Consider the following 27,303-nt stretch of genomic DNA (forward strand, 5'->3'; position numbering starts at 1 on the left):
GAGCCCTGCCGCCATCCTGACCTTGCTCCTCTGCCCAGCAGCTTCCTGCTATGGGCTCCTGTGTGGGATACACTTGCCTTCTCCGTTGGAGCTTTCCCAGCGGCGTGGGGTCCATGCGGCCTGACCTGTGTGCAGCTAGGCAGCCACCATGGGGCTCTGGCACCAGCTCCAGCCTTGGAGAAGTGCTGAAGCTGGGGCAGGGCCGCATGATGGGAAACTGCCTTGTATGCCAAGTCCGGAGCTCAGGTGGTGGCTTGGCTGTTCCTGGGGCTGCAGTGTTGTTTTTAGCAGTTCAAATTAATCAGGATGCTATAGTTCCTGTCTCCTGGCCCCGCTTAAAGCCGCAGGCACCCTGACTAAGCCTTGTGGCAGGAAGCAATACAGCCTAATAGACACACAGGGGTGCAAGGGTGTTGAGGCTGTCATGTTACTGGATTTTAAGGGGATCAGACAGGTCACTGCTGCATCCATGGGGGGGGGGGGGGGGGAGACGGACGGGACGGGACGTGTTTGCCCCCAAAGCCTGTACAAAGGGGGCCCAATGAGGTGTCAAATTAAAGTTTATGTTCTATTAATTCTGTATGTTCATTTACTTGTATGATATCTGTATGTGGAATTTTAAATATGTATTCTGTGCTTCTACTGGAAGATTGTCTGAGACAGATCAAAGGCCCAGGAAAGTTCAGTCAGTAACCATGCTAATTAGCAAGGCTCTCAGAGAGGCCAATACACGCGTGAAGAATGTGTCTGGGACCTGCAAACCAGCCAATAGCATGACTGCTGACTTGGAACACAAGGATAGGTCACTGAGCCATGTGACCTGCTCCAGCTTTGAAGACACCAGGGATGGATATAAAAGGCACGCTCCATCTTCCCTTGAATTCCGCCCCGATCTCCGATGCAGCCTTGTGAGGAATACTGAACCGGGAAGAATCTTTCACCCATAGGATGTACACCGGAGACTTTTAAGATAGCAGTTAGCAGAGATGTTACAAAGAGCCTGCACCGAGAACTCAGTGATTCGGCGCATGTAATGTATCCTCCTTAACAACCTTGCACTCATGCTTTTTTCTTTTAATAATAAACTTTTAGATTCTAAAGGATTGGCTCAGCGTGATCTTGTGGACAAGATCCAAAGAGCAACTGACTGGGAATTTGTGGCTGGTTCTTTGGGACAGGAAAAAGGGGTTCTATAATCCCTCACCTGGGTGTTAAGCCTGGGGCTGATTGTGGCATAGAGAGAGCTGGAGTGCATGAGCCGTTTTTCTCATGAGGCTTCCCGCTGGTGGGATTGGCAGCTGAAGCGCTGGGTGTTCAAGGGTTTGTGGCCTATTTGGGAAGGGTCTCCAGCCAGGGACTGTAAGGAGCCCTGAGGATCTGGCCCGGTCTAGAACAGGCTCAGAGTCAGCAATACAGGCTCATGAGCGCTAGGGGACCTAATGGTGTTGCGTGCTGACAGCAATACAGGCTAATGGTGTAAGGGGCTCAGATAGCAATACAGCCGACTAGGCACAAAGGTATTGGAGGCTGACACGGCAATACAACCTAAGGAGCACTCGGGGACCCGATGGCGATACAGGCTTATGGGCAAAAGGGGACGCACTGGTGTTGGGGGCTTAGAGACAGCAGTACAGACTAATGGGCACGCATTTCCGTAATAGTGTTGGGGGCTCAGTCAGCATTACTGCTTCACGGGCATGATGGTTTTTGGGGACTCTCACGGAGCAATAAAGCCTAGTGCGCACAAGGGGGCACAATAGTGCTGGAACCTGAAACCGCAATACAGCATAATGGGTGCAACGGTGTTAGGTGATGAGAGCCAGCAAAGCATCCGAATACCCACGAGGGGGCAAAATGCTGTTAGGGGTTCAGACAGCAATACAGACTATGGGACACTGGAGGGGGGCGAAATGGTGCTGGGGCCTCAGTGGTAGCAATGCTGTCTAATGGGCACACGAGGGGCAGTGTTTTTAGGTGCTCAGAGACAGCAATACTGTCTAATGGGCACAAGGGGGCGCAATGGTATTAGTTGATCAGAGACCGCAATACAGCCACATAGGCAGAAGAGGGCGTAATGGTGGTGTGACCACAGAGACAGCAATACAGGAAAATGTGCACAAGAGGGCGCAATGGTGGTAGGTGATCAGAGCGAGCAATACCGTCTAATGGGCACAAGGGGGGAGTAATGGTGTTGGGGGCTGACACACAGCAATACAATGTCATGAGCACGAGGGGGCGCATTAGTGTTACGTGGTCAGACAGCAATGGAGGCTGATTCACGCTGGGGGGGGGGGCTGCAATAGTGCTGCGGGCTCAGTGATAGCAATACAGACTAATGGGCACAAGGGGGCGCAATGGTGTTAGCTGATCAGAGACAGTAATGCAACCTCATGGGCAGAAGAGGGCGTAATGGTGTTCTGGGCACGAACAGATAAGTAATAGGGGGCGGAATGCTGTTGCGGGCTGAGAGAGACCAATACAGCCTCATGGGCACAAGGGGGCGCAGGGGTGTTGGGGAGGCTCAGACGGCAATACTGTCTAATGGGCACAAGAGGGTGCAATGGTGTTAGCTGACCAGAGAGCAATACCGCCTAATGGGGCGCAATGCTTCTGGAGACAGCAATACGTTCTAATGGACACAAGGGGGCGCAATGGTCTTAGGTGACCGGAGAGAGCAATACAGCCTCATGGGTAGAAGAGGGCGTAATGGTGTTGGGGGCTCTGAGGCAGCAATACAGGCTAATAGGCACTAGGGGTTGCGAGCTGCAAGAGACCAATACGTCCTAGTACTAGCCACAAGGGGGCAAAATGCTGTTAGGGGCTCAGAGACAGCAATACAGACTAACGGGCACGAGGGAGGAGGCGAAATGGTGCTGCGGGCTCAGTGATAGCAATACAGAGACAGCAATACTGTCTAATGGGCACAAGAGGGTGCAGTGTTTTTAGGTGCTCAGAGAGCAATACTTTCTCATTGGCACAAGGGGGAGTAATGGTGTTGGTGGCTGAGAAACAGCAACACTGTGTAACGGGCGCTAGGGGGCGACTCAGACAGCAAAAGAAGGACATGAGCACAAGGGGGCGCCGTAGTGTTATGCGGTCAGACGGCAGTGGAGGCTGATACACACGGAGGGCTGCAAGAGTGCTGCGGGCTCAGTGATAGCAATACAGACTAACGGGCACGGGGGGAGCGAAATGGTGCTGGAGGCTCAGTGAGAGCAATACAGACTAATAGGCGCTAGGGGGCGCATTGGCGTTGCGGGCCGAGGGACAGCAATACAGTCTAAAGGGCACAAGGGGGCGGAATTCTCTTAGGTGCTCAGAGACAGCAATACAGACTAATAGGCACTAGGGGGCGCGTTGGCGTTGCGGGCCGAGGGACAGCAATACAGGCTAACGGCCACAAGGGGGTGCAATTGCCTTAGGTGCTCAGAGACAGCAATACGGGATAATGGCCACAAGAGGGCGCAATTGCCTTAGGTGCTCAGAGACAGCAATACAGGATAATGGCCACAAGGGGGCGCAATTGCCTTAGGTGCTCAGAGACAGCAATACAGACTAATAGGCACGAGGGGGCGCGATGGAGTTCCGGACCGAGGGACAGCAATACAGGCTAACGGCCACAAGGGGACGCAATTGCCTTAGGTGCGCAGAGACAGCAATACAGGATAATGGCCACAAGGGGGCGCAATTGCCTTAGGTGCTCAGAGACAGCAATACAGGATAATGGGCACAAGGGGGCGCGTTGGCGTTGGGGACTGAGGGACAGCAATACAGGCTAATGGCCACAAGGGGGCGCAATTGTCTTAGGTGCTCAGAGACAGCAATACAGGATAATGGCCACAAGAGGGCGCAATTGCCTTAGGTGCTCAGAGACAGCAATACAGGATAATGGCCACAAGGGGGCGCAATTGCCTTAGGTGCTCAGAGACAGCAATACGGACTAATAGGCACAAGGGGGCGCGTTGGCGTTGCGGGCCGAGGGACAGCAATACAGGCTAATGGCCACAAGGGGGCGCAATTGCCTTAGGTGCGCAGAGACAGCAATACAGGATACTGGCCACAAGGGGGCGCAATTGCCTTAGGTGCTCAGAGACAGCAATACAGACTAATGGGCACTAGGGGGCGCGTTGGCGTTGCGGGCCGAGGGACAGCAATACAGGCTAACGGCCACAAGGGGGCGCAATTGACTTAGGTGCGCAGAGACAGCAATACAGGATAATGGCCACAAGGGGGCGCAATTGCCTGAGGTGCTCAGAGACAGCAATACAGGATAATGGGCACAAGGGGGCGCGTTGGCGTTGCGGGCCGAGGGACAGCAATACAGGCTAATGGCCACAAGGGGGCGCAATTGCCTTAGGTGCTCAGAGACAGCAATACAGGATAATGGCCACAAGGGGGCGCAATTGCCTTAGGTGCTCAGAGACAGCAATACAGGATAATGGGCACAAGGGGGTGCGTTGGCGTTGCGGGCGGAGGGACAGCAATACAGGCTAACGGCCACAAGGGGGCGCAATTGCCTTAGGTGCGCAGAGACAGCAATACAGGATAATGGCCACAAGGGGGCGCAATTGCCTTAGGTGCTCAGAGACAGCAATACAGGATAATGGGCACAAGGGGGCGCAATTGTCTTAGGTGCTCAGAGACAGCAATACAGACTAATAGGCACTAGGGGGCGCGTTGGCGTTGCCGGCTGAGGGACAGCAATAGAGGCTAATGGCCACAAGGGGGCGCAATTGCCTTAGGTGCTCAGAGACAGCAATACAGACTAATAGGCACTAGGGGGCGCGTTGGCGTTGCGGGCCGAGGGACAGCAATACAGGCTAACGGCCACAAGGGGGCGCAATTGTCTAAGGTGCGCAGAGACAGCAATACAGACTAATAGGCACTAGGGGGCGCGATGGAGTTCCGGACCGAGGGACAGCAATACAGGCTAATGGCCACAAGGGGGCGCAATTGTCTTAGATGCTCAGAGACAGCAATACCGGATAATGGGCACAAGGGGGCGGACTTGCCTTAGGTGCTCCGAGACAGCAATACGGACTAATAGGCACTAGGGGGCGCGTTGGCTTTGCGGGCCGAGGGACAGCAATACAGGCTAATGGCCACAAGGGGGCGCAATTGCCTTAGGTGCTCAGAGTCAGCAATACAGGATAATGGCCACAAGGGGGCGCAATTGCCTTAGGTGCTCAGAGACAGCAATACAGGATAATGGCCACAAGGGGGCGCAATTGCCTTAGGTGCTCAGAGACAGCAATACAGGATAATGGGCACAAGGGGGCGCAATTGCCTTAGGTGCTCAGAGACAGCAATACAGGATAATGGCCACAAGGGGGCGCAATTGCCTTAGGTGCTCAGAGACAGCAATACAGACTAACGGGTAGGGGGGGGCGAAATGGTGCTGGGGGCTCAGTGATAGCAATCCAGACTAATAGGCACTAGGGGGCGGATTGGCGTTGCGGGCTGAGGGACAGCAATACAGTCTAAAGGGCACAAGGGGGCGGAATTGTCTTAGTGGCTCAGAGACAGCAATACAGACTAATAGGCACTAGGGGGCGCAATCGTGTTGCGCGCCGAGAAAGACCAATACAGCCTCATGGGCACAAGAGGGCGCAATGGTGTTGGGGGCTCAGAGACAGCAATCCAGGCTGCCCGACACTCACTAAGGGGTGTAGAATAGTGATAGAAATGTAGCCGTGTTAGTCTGGGGTAGCTGAAGCAAAACGCAGGACAATGTAGCACTTTAAAGACTAACAAGATGGTTTATTAGATGATGAGCTTTCGCGGGCCAGACCCACTTCCTCAGAGGTCTGGCCCAGGAAAGCTCATCACCTCATAAACCATCTTGATAGTCTTTAAAGTGCTACATTGTCCTGCATTTTGCTAAGGGGTGTAGAGAGGTGAAAATGGGTTAAGAGGTGTCTATATAGCTAGCACTAAGGGAACGAGCGGCAGGAGTGTGAAATGGAGGCGGAACGGTCCGTGGCTCTGAAACACTCTGACATTTGAGGGCCAAGGCTGTGGCCGTTGGCGAGGGAGTTTGTGGAAGAGAAGCCCGGTGGCATGCCATGCCATGTCCTGGCACTAGGGCTCAATGGCAGGCCTTGCACCGGTAGTTTTCTGCTGTATTTAATGCCGCCTGGCCGTGTGTGACCAAGGGCGGAATTTTGGGCGGGTAGGGGAGGCAGCAGCCGTGCGCTCCGGGAGGCGGCTTGCTCTTCATCCCGTACCCGCACGCTACGGGAGCGAGGGGAACGTAAGCAAGGAACGCAAGTGCTATCCCCTCGCTCCCTTAGCGTCTGGGCACGGGAGGAAAAGCAACCTGCGTCCGTCCCGCCGCCGCCCCCGCCCGCCCGCCCGAAATTCCACCCTTGGCTAAATCCCTTAGCTAAATGACCATAAAAAAACCCAGGGACAAACGGCTTTCAGTGACACCGATGTAACTGCTCCAAATCAGAGGAGCTAGTTCAGATTCACACCAGTGTCTGAGGACAAAAAGTCAAGTTGAAAGGACTCCTGCGCTTTGATACGCGAGAACTGGCTCTTCCCTGCAGAGGAAGGCGTGGCTAGAGCACGAGACCTTCACGTGACCGAGAGAGGCGCGAGCAAAGGAGCCAATCAAAGAGAGGCGTCTGAAAGCAGCCAATCAGAGCCTCGCCGGGACATATAAAAGGAGCTGCAGCAGAGGTGAGCGCTATTTGCCGGTGGGGACTCCGAAGGTGAGGCTGCCGTCTGTGATGAGACTTGAGCGCTGCCGTTTTCGTTCCGCTGCTTCGTGAGTATTCCCCTCCCGTTGGGCCTGGAGTCTCCCCTTCGGCTGGGACCCTGCCCTGCATCCCTCACCCGCTCGGCCTAAAAACCCGTGCGCCTGGGGCCTGACTCTGCCTTGGGTGCCGTCCCACATGGGGGCGGCCGGGCCCGCGGCGTCCGGCCGCTTTTCCCCGGGGGCTGCGGGGCGGCCGGGCCCGCGGCGTCCGGCCGCTTTTCCCCGGGGGCTGCGGGGCGGCCGGGCCCGCGGCGTCCGGCCGCTTTTCCCCGGGGGCTGCGGGGCGGCCGGGCCCGCGGCGTCGGGCCGCTTTTCCCCGGGGGCTGCGGGGCGGCCGGGCCCGCGGCGTCGGGCCGCTTTTCCCCGGGGGCTGCGGGGCGGCCGGGCCCGCGGCGTCGGGCCGCTTTTCCCCGGGGGCTGCGGGGCGGCCGGGCCCGCGGCGTCGGGCCGCTTTTCCCCGGGGGCTGCGGGGCGGCCGGGCCCGCGGCGTCGGGCCGCCTTTCCCCGGGGGCTGCGGGGCGGCCGGGCCCGCGGCGTCGGGCCGCCTTTCCCCGGGGGCTGCGGGGCGGCCGGGCCCGCGGCGTCGGGCCGCCTTTCCCCGGGGGCTGCGGGGCGGCCGGGCCCGCGGCGTCGGGCCGCCTTTCCCCGGGGGCTGCGGGGCGGCCGGGCCCGCGGCGTCGGGCCGCCTTTCCCCGGGGGCTGCGGGGCGGCCGGGCCCGCGGCGTCGGGCCGCCTTTCCCCGGGGGCTGCGGGGCGGCCGGGCCCGCGGCGTCGGGCCGCCTTTCCCCGGGGGCTGCGGGGCGGCCGGGCCCGCGGCGTCGGGCCGCCTTTCCCCGGGGGCTGCGGGGCGGCCGGGCCCGCGGCGTCGGGCCGCCTTTCCCCGGGGGCTGCGGGGCGGCCGGGCCCGCGGCGTCGGGCCGCCTTTCCCCGGGGGCTGCGGGGCGGCCGGGCCCGCGGCGTCGGGCTGCTTTTCCCCGGGGGCTGCGGGGCCTCCTGAGCGCAAGGGTCGGAGGTGAGGGCGGATCCTATGTACGTTGCTCTTCACGGTACTGCTCTCTCTCTCTCTCTCCCCTCAGGGTGCTAGGTCCGGCGCTCATTGACTGGCGGGAGTGGAGCGGGGACTTTGCAACTGTACTACATTACAGCTAGGAAGCTCTGGACTTTAGTTTAAGGGGTGGTTGCTGTGCTTAGGGGGCACTAGGAGCAGCAACGTGCACTACGGGAGACTTCCCCTCTTTCGCTCTGTGCTGACTATTAACCAGGGTGGCCACCTCTTTTTTCCTCCTTCCTGCCCCACAATATCACTCTCTGCCTCTGTCTAGTGTGTGTTAGGCAACCTAACATTTTCTCCTTGACTCTCTGCTTGCTGACCTGTGCCTGGTATATTAGAAGTGTATGTCTCTCCTCATCCTCTCGCCTTTATCTCTATGCCTCATCTGTTGTATTCAGGAGACTTTGTTCAGTTTAGCTGCCGCTTCCTGCCTATGGAAGCTCTCCTGTCCCTTTGTGCAATCTACCTGCTCCTCCTTCTCCCTTCCGCTCTTGGCTCTCTTCCACCCTAGTGCCCTGTGAAAACTATAACAGCTCTTTTTCCCCCCTTTCACCTCTGCTGGCTTCGTTTCCCCATTAGCTTTATAAGTGCCCCTTTGTCTTCAGTCATTTGCCCCTACTGCCCATTGTGTAGCAAAGCCTTCCATTTCTCCATCTGGTGCCCCTAAAGCCTGTTCCTCGGGATAGCCACCCTTCCTCCCACTCCTGCCTCGGGGGGCGTCCATGAGGCGCATTACCGTCCTTTTCTCCACTTTCCTTTCAGCTGTACTTAGTCCTGGTGTTGAGGTAGTTTGAGCCCCTGTCTCCTCTCAGTTTTTAATGGCCCTTGTGGGCTATAGTTGCCTCTGCTCCCCTTTCACTGTCTGCTGTCCTTCCTGCCCTTTTTGCAAGAGAGCTGCCCCTTTCTTGCCCCCCCGTAGCGGCTATGAAATAAGGGCGTCCTTTTCCCGCTTGTTCTTCATTATTGAGCCTATCCTCCCTCGGTCCCCTTTCATCCTCTGCGTGCCCTGGTGGGCGTTAAAATGTGGGTTTTGCCTCCTTCTCGCCTCCTCAGTCCGCTGCCCCTACAGCCCGTTGACTCTGAGGAGGGGACAGGGCAGCTTTACTGCATAACGACGCCCCCTATGGCGTGGAGAGGGTAAACGGGGGTGAGGGGCGGGTCTCTGCACAGTGGACACTAGGAGCGGTAATGTAGTAGGAGGGCTCTTTGCCCTCTTGAACTCTCTGCTGCCCCTAGCGTCCATTAGCTTGTAAAGGGGGGGGAAACGGGACAATGGGCCTCACCCCCTGTGCTGTCCCCTAGTGGCCGTTGGGAGGTATAACATGTCTTCCTTCCCTCTTTTGCCCTGAGTGAGGGTTGGTTATGGAGGCTAGGCCGCCCCTGTTTTCTGCCCTGAGTTGTGCCTCTTAGCCTTTCGATCTGCCTTTCCCGCCTTTTGACCCTCTTGCCCCTTTCCTCGACCTTTCCCTGTTGTCCTAGTGCCCGTTGTACTTGAACTGCCTTCTTTTTCCCCTTCTCCCTCTCTGCTCCCCATTGTGCGTGTTACGGCCACCCTCCTCAATTTGCTCCCTCTATTGCTGTTGTGTGGTATACAAGTGCTTTTGCTCGGAGCTGACTATTAACCGGGGTGGCCTACTCTTTTTTCCTCCTCCCCGCCCCGCTATTTCACACTCTGCCTCTGCCTAGTGCGTGTTAGGCAACCTAACCTTTTCTCCTTGACTGTCTGCTCTCCTGTGCCTCTTACGTTAGAAATGTGTCTCTCTCCTCCTCCCCCCCCTTTACCTCTATGCCTCATCTGTTGTATCCAGGAGACCTTGTTCAGTTTAGCTGCCGCTTCCTCCCTATAGAAGCTCTCCTTCCCCTTTGTGTGCTTTGTGCAATCTACCTGCTCCTCCTTCTCCCTTCCGCTCTTGGCTCTCTTCCACCCTAGTGCCCTGTGTAAACAATAACAGCTCTCTTCCCCCCTTTCACCTCTGCTGTGTTCGTTTCCCCATTAGCTTTATAAGTGCCCCTTTGTCTTCAGTCATTTGCCCCTACTGCCCATTGTGTAGTAAAGCCTTCCATTTTGCCATCTGGTGCCCCTAAAGCCTGTTCCTCAGGATAGCCACCCTTCCTTCCACTCCTGCCTCGGGGGGCGTCCATGAGGCGCATAACCGTCCTTTTCTCCACTTTGCTTTCAGCTGTACTTAGTCGTGGTGTTGAGGTAGTTGGAGCCCCTGTCTCCTCTCAGTTTTTAATGGCCCTTGTGGGCTATAGTTGCCTCTGCTCCCCTTTCACTGTCTGCTGTCCTTCCTGCCCTTTTTGCAAGAGAGCTGCCCCTTTCTTGCCCCCGGTAGCGGCTATGAAATAAGGGCGTCCTTTTCCCGCTTGTTCTTCATTATTGAGCCTATCCTCCCTCGGTCCCCTTTCATCCTCTGCGTGCCCTGGTGGGCGTTAAAATGTGGGTTTTGCCTCCTTCTCGCCTCCTCAGTCCGCTGCCCCTACAGCCCGTTGACTCTGAGGAGGGGACAGGGCAGCTTTACTGCATAAGGACGCCCCCTATGGCGTGGAGAGGGTAAACGGGGGTGAGGGGCGGGTCCCTGCACAGTGACACTAGAAGGGGTAATGTAGTAAGGAGGGCTCTTTGCCCTCTTGAGCACTCTGCTGCCCCTAGCGTCCATTAGGTTGTAAAAGGAGGGCGTGGGGGGAAGGAACAATGGCCCTCAGCCCCTGTGCTGCCCCCTAGTGGCCGTTGGGAGGTAGAACATGTCTTCCCTCCCTCTTTTGCCATTTGTGAGGGTTGGTTATGGAGGCTAGGCGCCCCTGTTTTCTGCCCTGAGTTGTGCCTCTTAGCCTTTCGATCTGCCTTTCCCGCCTTTTGGCCCTCTTCTCCCTTTCCTCCTCCTCTCCCTGTTGTCCTAGTGCCCGTTGTACTTGGACTGCTTTCGTTCCCCTTCTCTCCTCCCCATTGTGCGTTACCTCCCCCTTCCTCAGTCTACCTGTAGTGTTGTTTTGTGGTATAGAAGTATCTACGCTCTGTGCTGGCTATTAACCGGGGTGGCCGCCTTTCCCTCTCTCCCACCATTTCACTCTCCATCTGCCTACTGCATGTTAGGTAATCTAGGCCTCCTCTCCTGTGCTTCAAAAGTTACGTGTGTCTTCTTCTCCTCCTCCCCCCCCCCCCCTTTCTATGCCTCCTCTGTTGTGTTCAGGAGACTTGGTTTAGTTCAGCCACCACTTTATTCCTGCTTTGAATTCTCTGCTGCCTCTCGTATTGCTTAGACTGTATAAGCGGTCCACCTCCGTCTCCTGCTGCTTCCCCCCAGTGGCCAATGTGAAGAATAGCCTTCTGGGGCTCTGCTCCCCATTGTGTCGGTTATGCAGGATAGGCACGCTTGTTCCTTCCCCTTCTTTTCTGCCCTCAGTGGTGCTCTTTAAGCTTTTTCTACCATCTTAGCCCAAGTGCTTATTGCGCAGTGTAGCTGACGCTTTTAATTTTACCGCTTGTGCCTAGTGTAATTGTGCTTAGTGTCCCCTTGCCCATATACCTTATAGCAGTGGTCTCCAACCTTTTTACACCCGAGATCGCTTTTTAAATCTCCAAACAGGCGAAGATCTACCAGCCTGCCCCTTCCTTGAAGCCCCGCCCTCTCTATTCCCCTCCTGTCCATCACTTGCTATCCCCAGCCCTTACTTACAGACTCTGATAAACAGTTTATTTTTAAATTATGCGATGTTTAAAATTAAAATCATGTGTTTATAGTTATGAAATAAATGTTTTTTATTCATGCTATTTAAATCTAAAATGAAGCATTTATAATTATACATTTTGTGGGGACAGAGTTCTGCGGCGGGGGGCAGGGAAGAGGACAGGGTTCTGCAGCAGGGGACAGAGTGCCAGTGGGGAAAGGTTTCTGCAGCTGGGGACAGGGTGTCAGTGGGGACAGGAATAGAGACAGATTTCTGTAGCTGGGAACAGGGGAGTGGGAACAGAATTCTGTGGCTGGGGAGCGGGGTGCCAGTGGAGGCAGAGAGTCCCCTGCTTCTGCCTCCTCTCAGGATTCCACCCCAGAGGGAAAGCAGCGTGTGCCTGCCCCGGGGCTGAACTCCTCTCTTCTCCCCCCCCCCGCCCGCCCGTGCAGGGAAACCCAGTGCGTGCCTGCCCCGGGGCTGACTCACCCCTCCTGTGTGGTGCAGGGAGCCAATGCTCCCTCCCGCAGTACACCCGGCAGAGCAGCTAGCGCTACTTCGGGAATCGCTGGAAGTGGTGCTAAGCTGCAGGACTTCTGTCCATCCCCGGGAAGCCTACACTACCTCCATTTTCACTTTAGGTAGGTAGTGGGGCTTCTCGGGGGTGGGAGGGAAATGGGGGCGGGGCGGACAGGATGCCTCGCTATCGACTGGTCGTGGCCTCACGATTGACCAGTCGATCACGATCGACCTGTTGGTGACCACAGCCTTATAGTGATTTTGTCTGTTTTAAGCTAGTTTTTTTCCTTCATCAGACTTCCTCTAATTGGTCAACATGATGCCTGATGATGGAATTGGCACACAAGCGCTGTGGATGAGAACAAAAGAATTACGGTAAGGCTTCCCTTTCCCTAGTGTTACCATTCCTTCCATGTGTGCTCTTTAGCAGGTATAAATGCCCCTTGAACATGAAAGCATCTGCTACCTATAGCTTCTGTGGCTGACAATATACGCACCCTTTCCTCTCCTTTGATTCTCTTACCCTATTTTCCATTGTGGAATATAACGGCTTCTTTCCCATTATGTGTTTTTGTTGGTCCTCACGCTCTTCCTCAGTGTAGCTGCCGCTTATTTGATTGACGGTCCTCTGCTGTTTGCTCCCCTTAGGAAGAATAAAGATCCCTTACCCACTTTTCTCTTGAAACCTCCTAGTCCCCATTACTTGTACTCAGATTTGCTACCCTTTCCCTCCTTTTCTCTCCCTGGTGTGTTCCGTATTCAATGTTAGGCAGATGATCCTTTCCCTCTCGGCTAATCCCTCATACCCCTCAATGGAGCCAATACCCCCTTCTCACCTTCTATACTTTGATCTGAGCTAGGGCGCATACCTTCCATTTAGATTCCCGCTATGACCTTTTAGGCCATTGAACTCACCCATAAATCCCTCCTGGGTCCTCGCCTGTCGGGCGCTTGCTTGCCTGTTTGGCTCGTCGCGGCTGTCTGTATTGCCCTTTCTTCAGCATGGCCTCCCCTAATTCCCCTGGGACCTTCTGCCTCCTGCAGTGGGTTTTACGCAGTAGAGCTGCCCTTTTTCCTCCCCTCAGTGTCAACGGGCAGTAGGGGCCGCGGACTGGGAGGGGGGGGGGAAAGGGCAGCTCTACTGCACGAGACCCAGTGTGGGATAGAGAAGGCGAAAGGGGAGTTTAGGGGCCAGGTGTGCTGCCTGACGGGGCAATAGAGGCGGCGGCAGTGTCCCATATTGCCTGACGGCCACTAGGCGCAGCAGTCTAGAGAGGGAGCCGCTTGGCGCCCCTTCGTCCCTTTTCTTGTCCCAGTCCCCTTTTGGGCTTCCCCACGCCCCTGTCCTCTGCTGCTCCGAGTGCCCGTTACGCCGTACAGGCTCCCCTTTGCCCGCTTCCCGTCTCGGCTCCAAGCTGGTGTTCCTTGGGCGGGGCCCGGGCCTCCTCTTGGCTGCCCTGCATCCATGCTCCTCCTAAGGGGTTGCTGTACGGTGTCGGTGCCCTTCCCTCTCCTGAGTCTCCTTAATGCTTCCTCCTTTCATACGGTAGAGCTGCCCCTTAGACGCTCTCTCCCTCTTCAGCACTGCTGCCTCGTTTTCCCCTGTGTGCATTATAGCTGCCCGAGTGGGCCTTGGTCTCTAGTGCCCCTTGTACAGGTGTGGGCCGTTTGGTCGCCCTCTGCTGCCCCTCTCCTGCTCTCCTCCCGCTATGGCCCTTTAGGCCCTGGACCTCACCCGTCCCTCCTCGAGCCTCGGCTCTCCCTAGCGTCTTGAGGCCGAGGAAGTGTCCTCCGCTGAGCCCTGGTGACCGTTCTGCAGTTTAGCCTCCCCCCTCTTTGTCCTATTGCGCGCCTCCCTCCCCGGGCCGGTGCCCGTGATGCGGGTCGGACGCTTGCTTGCCCGTTTGGCTCGTCCCGGCTGTCTGTATTGCCCTTTCTTCAGCATGGCCTCCCCTAATTCCCCTAGGACCTTCTGCCTCGTGCAGTGGGTTTTACGCGGTAGAGCTGCCCTTTTTCCCCCCCTCAGTGTCAACGGGCAGTAGGGGCCGCGGACTGGGAGAGGGGGGGGGAAAAAGGGCAGCTCTACTGCACGAGACCCAGTGTGGGATAGAGAAGGCGAAAGGGGAGTTTAGGGGCCAGGTGTGCTGCCTGACGGGGCAATAGAGGCGGCGGCAGTGTCCCATATTGCCTGACGGCCACTAGGCGCAGCAGTTTAGAGAGGGAGCCGCTTGGCGCCCCTTCGTCCCTGTTCTTGTCCCAGTCCCCTTTTGGGCTTCCCCACGCCCCTGTCCTCTGCTGCTCCGAGTGCCCGTTACGCCGTACAGGCTCCCCTTTGCCCGCTTCCCGTCTCGGCTCCAAGCTGGTGTTCCTTGGGCGGGGCCCGGGCCTCCTCTTGGCTGCCCTGCATCCATGCTCCTCCTAAGGGGTTGCTGTATGGTGTCGGTGCCCTTCCCTCTCCTGAGTCTCCTTAATGCTTCCTCCTTTCATACGGTAGAGCTGCCCCTTAGACGCGCTCTCCCTCTTCAGCACTGCTGCCTCGTTTTCCCCTGTGTGCATTATAGCTGCCCGAGTGGGCCTTGGTCTCTAGTGCCCCTTGTACAGGTGTGGGCCGTTTGGTCGCCGTCTGCTGCCCCTCTCCTGCTCTCCTCCCGCTATGGCCCTTTAGGCCGTTGACCTCACTCGTCCATCCCTCCTGGGTCCTCGCCTGTCCCCCCGCTGTTTGGGAGGCGATCCGCCGGGCCTCTCTGGCCCTTCCCCCCGCCCACTCCTGCCGCGCCCTAGTGGCCATTCTAAGGTATAGCGCTCCCCCTTCTCCTAGTCTCCTCCTAGTCAAGGTGCCTTTTGGTAACTGGGTTTGGTTCTTTAAAGGATTTGAAACTACAGACAGAGGAATACGCTTTTTAGGGTCAAACAAAGACTTTTTTATTTTTTCTATTTAAATCAATTTACTATTCTTGATTTTTTTTAAGACAATATAATATACAAAGAAAAAGTAAAAAAAAATAGTACAGTTAAAAAAAGCAAGAAATAAAAACTTCTCTTCCAGAGATGCCCTCCTGATTTACTTTTAAACAATTTATGGAGTTAACAAATATATAATATTTATGTTAAGAAAGATAGAAGCATTGCTTAGGTTCAGGAGATATTCTTTTGTTTGTTTTTTCTGTCTTTGTGTTTTTCGTTGGAACTCACCACTGGTGTTCGTTCTTTTTTGGAGTTTATTTGTTCCCCTTTCGGAGCTTATGTACGGCAGCGAGATTCAGCGCCGGGGAGGGAGCTTTGGTTGATCAGACTTAGGATTTTGGATTCGCAACCCGTCCACTCTTGGTCTGTTTCAGCTAACTTTATATATCTTGTTTGGGTATTTTGGTACTCCTCCACTCGCTTGACAATTGCTGACATTAGATTTTTGTTGTCTTATTCTGGTTTTACAAAAACTTTCGTCTGCTCCTTTTGGGGTAATTAGCACTTTTGTTGCATACCTCTGTCTGAGTTATTTACTTCTTTAAAAGCGGCGGGGTTATTGTTGGTCATCTAATCAAATTTTGTTTTCATTTTTATCTCCTGTATCTCAGAATGCTGACTTGCTTTGACACTTACAATTAAACTAGTGCTCATTTGACATATTCTGGGTAGGCTTTAACACATCCTTTTGAGTCAAATGAGACACTTTAATTACAATAACTTTATTTCCCTCTGTGCTTGTGGATTTGCTATTTGCTCGTTTTCTATTTGTTTTATTTTCATAAATTTTATAGTTTGTTTTTGGGAAAAATTTTTACACATATAGAATATTCTTATTACAATTATTAATATTATTATTGTACAAATAATCTAAAACTCTTTTTTTGATATCAACATGGATAAAAAGTTTTAAACACTTGCTTTTTGTCGTCTTGTACTTTTTATACTTAATTGTTTTATCTAAATTATGTAATACGTTTACTATTGTTATGGGTGATTCGTTTACGTGTTTTACAGTTTGATTCTTGATTGCTAGCTTAATACATTTTCTAACTTTTAACAAAATGTTCTAATTTCGTTTCTTTACGTCTAGATTTATAACTTCTATTTTTTGTAAGTTTAGTTTTTGTATTGTGAAATGCTCTACTGGTAATATTACTTGGGTGTCTTGGAAAGTTTGTTTTGTTATGGCTTTCATTTCTTTTGTTAAAAATCGGATCTACGACACTATATTTTGTTCAGTAGTCTTATTGCTTTTTTTAGTGCAGTTGTAACTCATTTGTGTTAAGTTTTATAGTTTGTTTACATTACGAAAAGGTACGGTGACATTCATTTTAACTGGTATAACATAACATTTATTATGCATTATTTTTTTGCTTAACAATTGCTAAATTGAGTCACTACAGTGACAAACAATTAAATGGGTTTGGTTAGAGCTTATGTATTCTTTACATTTATTTGGTAACTAATTAATTTTACTCGTTAATGTGGACACAACTTTTTGTCTATTAAACAATGCTGGTTTACACATCTTGAACTTTTCTGAACTATTACATTAATGCTTAGGTGTAGAAACTATTCTTTTTCTTTATACTTCACTTGTTTCTTTATATCTTTCTTGTTGGTATAATTATTGCTTCTTATCTTATATTAATTCTATGGGATGTTATTTCATGACTGATTTGTGCTGTATCTGGTATTTTGACGAATGGTGCTTTTTTACTTATCCCTCTCTCATCTTTCTTAATTTTTTGCAATAATTTTTTTCTAAAACTACTACTACTACTACTACTGTACAAACTTATGCAATTTAGATTATTTAAATACATAGATATATTGTTACTTTATTCTTGTTTTATCGGCATTTGTATTAGATATGTTTACAGCTGTATTTACTTAATGTAATAATTTTGCCGTTTCAGCTTTTTCATGGTGACTATTATTTTTCTACTTAATGAATTAATTGCTAACAAATCTGGTTTTACATCCTCCTCCCATTGCTTTAATAATTTTTTTGGTTGCTTATATATCTTCTTTTCTTTTTTCGTGACTTTCATGTTGTGCAATTTATACTATGTTCTATTCTTTCTTTCTTTTTTATATGCTGGTTGCAATCTTATTATTACTCTTCCTGTTTTTGTTGGTTGTAAATTTGAGGGGGGTATTACAACTGTTAATGTTGGAAGGGTTGCATTACTATCTGATGTAGCTAAGGCTGTGGTTCCAGATAGTGGAATTGTTAACAAATGTGGTTTGGATCTATGGGTTGTGTGTTTCTGTTGGGTTGCTAATATTAAGCTATACGCCATATAATGGTGTTATGCTAAAGCTAAATAAACTTTGGTTTGGGGCTTGTATGCTTATCATTGTATGGGGGGGAGAGGGGGGAGTGTGCGCTTTCATATGATTTGTTTACTTAATTGTTCATGTTAGCTTTAATACTATACAAGCGGGACATATTCTAACTGGTATCATTTTGTTGAATTATAACTAGAGTTTGATTTACAGGCAGTCCCCGGGTTACGTACAAGATGGGGACTGTAGGTTTGTTCTTAAGTTGAATTTGTATGTAAGTCGGAACTGGTACATACTGTAGGGGGAAACTCTAGCCAAACATTTCTCCAGAGCTCAGTTTTATTCTCCCACACCTCACTTCCCTCAGTCCTTTATTCTCAAGCTGAGGTGTCTGCTGAGAAAAGCCGCTCCGCGTCTCCCTGGTCCGCTGGGGGGAAGCAGCGAGTGCGGGGTTGCCTCACCCCGTTTGTAAGTAGGGATCCGATGTAAGTCGGATCCATGTAACCCGGGGACTGCCTGTACTTCTTCTTTCCTAGTGGGGGTGGTATAGTTTATTTTACACACTTGCCACTGGGCTGGTTTGTTAGCTAATTTAGTTTGGGTGGTGGTGGTGTTTTTGACTTGGGTCTAGTTTTGTTGTAATGGATCATACTTACTATTTAAGCTGGTCTATCTTGCACTGTTAACGTGATTTTTAGTGATGATGAACAACTTGTAATATATAATCTTGTGGAACTGTTAATTTCATTCTTTACTACTTAGCTAATTATGGTGTGCTAATCTTTTTCTTGTTTTTGTTGTGATTACATAGGTGAATGGTAACTTTTTTGGTCTTTCTAATGCTACTCTTTTCTCTTTATTTTTCGTTGGCTATACAATCTATATTTTTTCTCTTTGCTTTATAGGAGGGCTTTTTTTAGTTTGGTTGCTGCTTGGGTTTTATATCTGGCTGTCGGCTTGTATGTTCATTTACATTTAATAAAACTGTATCTAATACTAGGTGTTAACCTTTAAAGGTGCTATTTTTAGTTGCTGTTTTAAGGTATCAGTTTTCTTTTCTGCTACTTTGTTGGATTGAGGATGGTATGGGAAATTTAAATGCTATGTTATGCCTTTTTCTATGGACTATTCTTCTAATTTTTTACTTCTAAATGGTGGGCTTCTATCTGATTGTATTATTTGTGGGCGTCTTTAAGCTGCTATTATTTTTTCTAAGGCTTTTAGTATGTGTTTTGCTTTTGGTTTTTTAAAAAGGAATTACTATAGTACTCTGATTTCTTAACTCTACCACAACTACTCGCTTTGGGTATTGTTTAGCACTCGGTAATGGTCTTATTATAAATCTGTTTGCTAATGGTTTCCTGGTTTATGATATTCTGGGTTATATGCTTTATTAGGCATATTTTAGCTGATTTATACGTTTAGTATTGTGACAAATTTTACAGGCTTTTATGTATTTTTTCATGTTCTTTTATTTTAATTCTTGATTCTCTTCCTGTATATTGCTTTATCTATTCTCTTTCTTTTTGTGTCTTCAAAGTGGCTTGTGTATTCATGTAAGTATTTTATGAATGGATTTACTTCTTCTTTTTCTTTGTTTTTTTCTACTAACACTTTAAATTCTTGCAATTCTTTATCTAGTTGTTTGTGGTTAGTGTTGTATCTTTCTTTATGGCTAGGGATATGTTTTACTGATGTACCACTTACGTGATTTCTGATGATGGTCTATATTTCTCTCCACCCTGCATGTGTTTCAATGTCTGTGTTCTTTTTTAACAGTCTTTTTATACCATACATACTATCTATGCTTAATTTTTATGGTGACTTTCTTGTGTATGTTGTAATCTTATTCTAACTTTTTCTACTTCTGCTTCTTTTCTTTTAACACAATAAAGAACTTGTTTTCACATTTGGTACAGTAATATCTTGCTTTTGTTTTTCCCCCTTTCATGCTTTTATCTGTTAATATCTAGGGTGTTTCTGTTATTCTTGGTGTAGCTTTTGGGGCTTTAGGGCATTACATTTTTTCTTAGTTTAACATTTGACTAACTAGCTCGCTATAATACAGTTTTTCTTAAGTATTTGTCTGGCTTTCAAAGTTTGGTGGTATTATTTTTATGGTAAGCTATGCTAAAGCTGACACTTTTGGAGTGTGTAAAGTAAGACTTACACTTGTCATTAAAAAAGTACTTATCTTTTATTTTATTAAACTTATAATAGTTTTCTATATTCACTATAATGTTTTGGGGGTTTGTTAAATTGCAAAATCAATTTATCTACTTTTTCTTGTTTTTCTCTTTGTGTTACCCACTCTTCATTCTAGTTAATTTGTAATTCTCTTGGGGGTTTCTTAGGGTCTTACTTTTTTAATAGAGTGGGGTGTTACAAATTTTGGTTTAATTCTATTAAGGCTGCTTGGGCTTTTTCATTGTAGATAATTAAATCTTTCTTTCTTTCTTTTTAATAATTTCAATAAGGGTTTTATTTTATGTCTTAACTGTTGAATACTTGCTTCATTATAATTTACTATGCTTAAAACTTCTTGTAGCTGTTTGTGGGTTTTCGGAGGGTTATTTAACTACTTACTTACACCATTGGGGTAAGTTGTACTTATTGTTTTATTTTCTATCACTTGAATTCTTAGAAGGGAGTATTTACTTTGGGCTATAGTTACTTTTCTTTCGTTTATTTGCTATCTTTGAGTGGTTAAGTGTTCTATAGCTTCTTGTGTCTTGTCTCTTCTTAAAAGGTCATCTACATAGTATACTATTCGGGGATCTTGTTCTTAACTTTGTTGACTAAGGGTATACTTTATGGCATCTGTTGCTAATGTGCTGGTGAATTTTTATAACCTTGGGGGTAATGCGTTCCACCTATAGTATTTTCTTCTAATTGAAAAATTTAAGGTTCTTTTTTATAGGTATACTATAAAACATATCGTTTAAATCTATTAGTGCTCTTTATTTTAATTCTTCTTTTTCTTTTAAATATTGTTCTATAGTTGGTTTGTTTTAGGGGGGGGTGGTGGTAAAGGCAACTGGTTGTATTGCTTCATTTATTTTTCTATAATCTCTTTTCTCTTTTTTTCTTTTTTTTTTTTGGTATTCTTTATGCTGGACTTTTATATTGGGTGTGTAATACTTGTTTAATTTATTAGTAACTCTTTTAATGACTGATTAATGGGTTCTTTTCTTTCTGCTTTTGTTGGTATACTATTCACCTTTTGTGACATGTAATTTTTCATTGGATATTTGTATTGATAATACTGTTTTTAAATTCTGTCGTATTGTTGGATTCTGTATTATTATATTTATGCTTAGTATATTCTTTTCTTTTAGTACTACTGTGGTTTTTGTTACATTCTGTTTTTGTTTTACTTTTATTACTTCTGGTTGATACATTTTATCTTCATTTAGTCTTGACGTTCATATTTTACGTTTTCTTTTTTAATGTGGTACTTTTGCTTCATTTATTATGGTTATTTGGGCTTTTGTATCTAATAACTATTTAAATTGTTCATAATTCTTGGTGTTCTAATTTAATACTTCAGCACTTATATAAATTCTATTATCTTTTTTTCTTGGATTGTTTCGGGGCTTCTGCTACTCGTTTTTTGATTTAGAGAATTTTTGTCTATTCCTGCTATCTTTTTTTTTTCTATTGCTGCTTGTTTCTGTTCTTGGGGCGTTATCTTTTTAAAATCTGGTTTACTGTATCTATTTCTTAACAGAAAACTAAATATGGCTTTTTCTTCTGTGTTTGGGTCTTTCCCCTTCTTCGGGGTTTGGAAATTTTCGCACGTTTTACGCGTGTCTCTCGGGGGATCGTATGTTGGTGCTGAGGTATGTTTGCGTACTACTTTTAAATCATTTATAGTTTCTAATATTCCCCAAACACTAGTCTTTGTTAGGGCTGTTGGCTACAATTTTAGGCTTTGGTTTCTTTCGTTCTCTTCTACTCTTTGCTATACTGTTTGTGGTGTTACTTTGTCTTCTTGTTATCAGACCTGGATCTTGTATATATTTAAATTGGTGAGGATCAGCTCTCTGTGCTGCTGTTAACTGTTTTTGGCTTTTTTCAACTAGTGCTAAAGTACACGGACCCCTTTAGTTGGATCTCATTTGTCGGCAGTTAAATATTTTCTTTTCTTTTTTTTAGCATATTTTATAAGGTCTTCTAGTACTTGTTAGTTGTTTGACTTGGCAATTTTAATATTTCTGGGCTACTTCTATTTCGGTACGGATCTGTCGCGTATCGGCTGTTCTTTCTAATATGTTTTGCAGTTTTTTCTAATTTGTTTCTTTAGATGGGGTTTTTTGTGTTACGTCTGGTAATAGTATTTTGCAATCTTTTAACTTTTATTTTGCTAGATCATTATTAGCTATTAAACATCTTAACTTTGAACATGTTACATGTAGGGTTATAGGTATGATTTTTTTCCCCTATTGCTAGAAGTGCTCTTATTTTGAGCATGTTTTTCTTCCCTTTCATCTTTATTACGATAGAACTAGTGGTTGAGAGGTTTTATACCTTCTGTTTTGTTTAACTTATCAAAAGGGCATCTTCTGCTCTTGTCAAATCCTGTTCGTGACGCCATTTTGGTAACTGGGTTTGGTTCTTTAAAGGATTTGAAACTACAGACAGAGGAATACTTTTTTTTTTTTTAGGGTCAAACAGATTTTTTCTATTTACTTTATAATTAATTTTCTATTGAAATCAATTTACTATTTTTGATTTTTTAAGGCCATATAATATACAAAGAAAGTAGAAAAATAGTACAGTTAAAAAAAAAAAAAAAACCCCAAGAAATACTAACTTCTCTTACAGATATACACTCCTGATTTACTTTTAAACAATTTATGGAGTTAACAAATATATAATCTTTATGTTAAGAAAGATAGAAGCTTTGCTTAGATTCAGGAGATATTCTTTTCTTTGTTTTTTCTTTCCTTAGATTTTTTGTTGCAACTTACGACTGGTGTTCGTTCTTTTTTTAGAGTTTATTTGTTCCCCTTTCGGAGCTTATGTACGGCAGCGAGATTCAGCGCCAAAGAGGGAGCTTTAGTTGATTAAATTTAGTTTTTTAGATTCGCAACCCGTCCACTCTTAGTCTGTTTCAGCTAACTTGTTTTAGTATTTTTAGTACTCCTCCACTCGCTTGACAATTGCTGACATTAGATTTTTGTTGTCTTATTCTGCTTTTACAAAAACTTTCGTCTGCTCCTTTTGAGGTAATTAGCACATTTGTTGCATACTGCTGTCTGAGTTACTTACTCGTTTAAAAGCGGCGGGGTTATTGTTGGTCATCTAATCAAATTTTGTTTTCATTTTTATCTCCTGTATCTCACAATGCTGCCTCTCTTTGACAGTTACAATTAAACTAGTGCTCATTTGACATATTCCAAGTAAGCTTCAACACATCCTTTTCACAGTAGGCAAAAGAGACGGCCCTTTTCTCTTTGACACGCTTCTTCTGTCTGCAGTGCCCGCGAGCTCCTAGAGCTGCCCTGTCCCTGCTTTTCAGCGTCTGTGTCCACCAGGGCAGCATAGCACGCACTCCTTTTAGTCCTTTTCTGCCCCGGGTGCCCCTTCGCACTCTCTCCTTCCGCTCTGGCCCCAAGTGCCCAGCATATAGGTGGGCCTCTTTGCCCCCTTAGCCGCACAAACACCTCCTCTCCTCCCGCTATGGCCTTTTAGGCCCTGGACCTCACCCGTCCCTCCTTGAGCCTCGGCTCTCCCTAGCGTCTTGTGAGGCCGAGGAAGTGTCCTCTGCTGAGCCCTGGTGACCATTCCGCAGTTTGGCCTCCCCTTTTTCCTATTGCGCGCCCCCCCCCCCCCCCTCCGGGGCCGGTACCCGTGATGCGGGTCGGGCGCTTGCTTGCCCGCTCGGCGCGTCCCGGCTGTCTGTATTGCCCCCTTCTTCAGCGTGGCCGCCCCTAATTCCCCTGGGACCTTCTGCCTCCTGCAGTGGCCTTTACGCGGTAGAGCTGCCCTTTTTCCCCTCCTCAGAGTCAACGGGCAGTAGGGGCCGCGGACTGGGGGGGGGGGGGGGAAAGGGCAGCTCTACTGCACGAGACCCAGTGTGGGATAGAGAAGGCGAAAGGGGAGTTTAGGGGCCAGGTGTGCTGCATGACGGGGCAATAGAGGCGGCGGCGGCGGCAGTGTCCGTGTTGCCTGACGGCCACTAGGGAGCCGCTTGGCGCCCTCTAGTCCCTTTTCTGGACCCAGTCCCCTTTTGGCTTCCCCATGCCCCTGTCCTCTGCTGCTCCGAGTGCCCGTTACGCCGTACAGGCTCCCCTTTGCCCGCTTCCCTTCTCGGCTCCAAGCTGCTGTTCCTTGGGCGTGGCCCGGGCCTCCTCTTGGCTGCCCTGCATCCATGCTCCTCCTAAGGGGTGCTGTACGGTGTCGGTGCCCTTCCCTCTCCTGAGTCTCCTTAATGCTTCCTCCTTTCATACGGTAGGGCTGCCCCTTAGACACTCTCTCCCTCTTCAGTACTGCTGCCTGGCTTTCCCCTCAGGCCCTGTGTGCATTATAGCTGCCCGCGTGGGCCTTGCCTGTCGCCTTGGCCCCTAGTGCCCGTTGTACAGGTGTGGCCGTTGGGTTGCCCTCTGCTGCCCCTTAGGCTGGGCAGCGGCCCCTTTCCTGCTCTCCTCCCGCTATGGCCCTTTAGACCGTTGACCTCACCCGTCCATCCCTCCTGGCTCCTCGCCTGTCCCCGCTGTTTGGGAGGCGAACCACCGGGCCTCGCTGGCCCTTCCCCCCCACTCGCTTCTGCCGCGCCCTAGTGGCCATTCTAAGGTATAGCGCCCCCCTTCTCCCGTGTCCCCTTTCCCCCAGTTGCCACCAGGGCAGGATAGCACGCACTCCTTTTAGTACTTTTCTTACCTAGGTGCCCGTTCCCTCTCTCCTTCCACTCTGGCCCCTAGTGCCCGGCATAGAGGTCTGCTTAGTAGGCAGCAGGGTAGCACCATCATGCCATTTTTGAAGGGTTTTTTTTTTTTTGGTCTCTCGTGCTCTTTTCCCCTGTACTTTTCTTCCTTCCTTTTCTCCCTACTCTAATGGGTCATGATAGTGTGTCAGGTGCCCTTCCTTCTCCTCAGTCTCCTAAGGGTTAAGTTCTTAGCACATGTTTTCAGCCCAGTGCCCCATTACTAGATTTTAAAGGGAGCAGCCAGATAACTGCTGCGTCCACAGGGGGTTGTGTACGTAGGAGCCGATGTGAGGTGTGAAATGAAAGCTTATGTTCTAATGATTCTGTGTGTGTGGTTCATGTACTTTTATGATGTCTATATGTTGAATTATGGATATGGACTTTGTGCTGATACTGGCCTGAAGTGCCTTTTTATAGGGACGGATGTCCAGTCAATGACTCTGGTAATTAGCAATGGCTCTCAAGGTGCCCAATACACACTTGCAGAATGTGTCTGGGACCGTCAAGCCAGCCAATATCATAGCTTGTGACATGAGACTAAGGGATAGGTCACTTGGCCATGTCACCTGCTCCAGCTTGGAAGATACCAGGGGAGAATATAAAACGCCATGAGGTGGACTGCATCTTGCCTTCAAATCTGCTACTGATTCCAGATGCAGCCTTGCCAGGAACAGCGAGACTGGAAGACTTGTTGGCCCATCCTGACATAGGATGTAAACCAGAGACTTTTAAGATAGCAGTTTGTGACATGTCTGCCTGGAGCCTGCATTGAGAATTTGGTGATTCAATGCATGTAATGTATTCTCCTTAACAACCTTACTCTCGTGCTTTTCTTTCTTTTATTAATAAACCTTTAGGTTTTAGATTCTGAAGGATTGGCTCAGCGTGATCTTGTGGGTAAGATCCGAAGTATAAACTGACCGGGGATTTGTGGATGGTTCTTTGGGACTGGAAAGACCTGTTTGGGGTAGGTGAGATTTGGTTCTATCACCCCCTCACCTGTGTGCAGACTTGGGGCTGATTGTGGCGCACGGAGAGTTGGGGTGTCAGAGGGGTTTTGCTCTTGAGGTTTCCTGCTGTGGTTGGATTGGCAGCTGAAGTGCTCTGCCTGACTGGTATATGACCTGTTTGCAAATAGTCTCCAGTCTGGGGCTGTAATGAGCCGCCCTGGGTTTTGAGCAATTCGCCCTCAGTGGATGCCCTCAGCAGTGCCCAGACCCGGCCTGGTCCATCACGCCCATTGAGTATTTTAGGAACCGCTTTATCCTCTGCAGTCTAGTCCCAAATGTGACCGTTTGCATTCCGTAATAGGTCTTAAGTAATGTTGCCATTGGCTTTTGCTTGTTGCCTGAGGAGGAGACAAAGGCCGTATGTTCCTTCAGAATACCCAGTGTAACACGTGAAAGCAAGGCCAGTTTTTTAAGTCTGTCTTCATATAGGTACTGTTGTATAGATTTTCTGCCTTGTTGTTTGTCTGCACTCTTTCTAGTTTGTGATCGTCTTCAATGAAACGTAGTTCCAGAAACTGGATGCCATATTGAAATGGACGCCTGATTGCTGAGGACTGGAATAGAAGAATTATGGTAAGTCTCCCACTATTCACTGCGTACGTCTTCTGCCATTAGTGCTTTTTAGGAGATATAGCTGCCCCCTTCTGCTACTCCCGGTTCCCCGATAAAAGATATAACCTCCTCTTTTCCCTATTGATTGTAATGTGTCCTAATGCCAACAGGAGCTGGAGCTGTCCCCCTACTCCTTGTGCCCGTTTTTGAATATGGCCTCTCCCTCTCTCTTTTCATTGTGGGATCCTTCCTCTTCAGTAGGAAGCCTTGCCATCTAACATTTCGCTGTTGGTTCTGTTTCCACATACACACACACACACACACACACAGCTGTTCTGGACTTAGCATCTTGACTCACAAAGGTACTTAGACACAAACTCAGGAGTTGAAGTGTGAATCTGAATTCAGGTGTCTAAATTCCAGTTTTACTCTGCCACTGAACCTTATAGGCACCTAAGTTGACTTGGCGCCTGAGCTTTCAGAGTAGATGTTCCCCGCAAGCCTATCTTTCTGATTCCTCACAGATGATAGATCACCTCACTAGCACTCCAGATGCCTATTGCCCATCAAAACCCCAATGGAAAACAGGAGTTCACCTGCCAATTGCACATGTGGGGGCCCATCTGAAAAGTTGGTTCCTAGGCCGTTTTGCATTCATAATCTGGGCAGCGAAGACTGTATCACCATCGGCTTTACAAGCCAGGGGTCAGTGCTCTCCCCAAACTGAGAGTTTAAGGTTCAGTTCTCCCCTTTGCCTGGTTCTCAGGCTAGTGTCATTCTGAGGCGGTGTCTACACTAAAATTAAGTTCAATGGCTGTGGACATACCCAGTCACTGTGTCGGTGCAGTACATCCTCACTAGCAGTGCTAGCATTGATGCAGAGCGCAGTGCACCGTGTGACAAAGGACATTTGTCCCAGGTTTTGTCACCGTGCCTGTGACCTGCACAGCACAGGCAGATACATGACCCTGGTCGCCCTGGCAACCACAATCCAAGGGCCCTCACCAGCCTTGTTAATGTTAGTGAGTGTGATATGTTCTTACTGTTTTCCTTTAATCCTAGATAATGGGCCCAGGACCCAAGGATCATCACGCCAGCTTGAGGCGGCATCGTCCTCCTGTATACGCATCATAACTTTTTTAGACAAAAGTTGCCATTGAATTGTCTGGCTTTTTTTGTTTGGTTTACTTAGCTTGTTAGGAATAACTACCTGTATTACTGATAAGAAGTTTAATTGGCGATGGGCGGAGTTGCTGTGTAACCTTCATAGTAGATTGGCTTATGTGCTCATTTGGTCTTGCTGCTAGAACCTATGGAATTGCTTGCCCTCCGTCCGCCGCGCCCCTCCTCCCCGATATAATGTATTGTAATGTTTTGCTTAACCAGTGTGTTCCAGCTTAACCCCTGGTTCTCGCTCGACCAGTGCTGTGTGTAATAAATCCTCCGACTTGTTTTCACCACATCCAGAGTGTTGAGACCTTATTCCTAACAAGTAGCTACATCTACTTGAGCTGTGCCGGAAAGGTGCCCTCGAGCCCAGATCCCACAC

General features: G+C 48.9%; 1 long non-coding RNA gene across 1 annotated transcript; it reads left to right on the forward strand.

The window, feature by feature from the left end:
* The first annotated feature begins 6,710 nt into the window (after positions 1-6,710).
* Positions 6,711-27,216, forward strand: LOC142827908 (uncharacterized). Its single transcript, XR_016349208.1, has 5 exons — positions 6,711-6,772; positions 12,299-12,377; positions 25,050-25,159; positions 25,682-25,775; positions 26,817-27,216. It is a non-coding gene; the product is annotated as an uncharacterized LOC142827908 (long non-coding RNA).
* Positions 27,217-27,303: the final 87 nt, after the last annotated feature.

The sequence above is a fragment of the Pelodiscus sinensis genome, chromosome 3 (assembly GCF_052426305.1).
Source record: "Pelodiscus sinensis isolate ZL-2025 chromosome 3, ASM5242630v1, whole genome shotgun sequence".
NCBI lineage: Eukaryota > Metazoa > Chordata > Testudines > Trionychidae > Pelodiscus > Pelodiscus sinensis.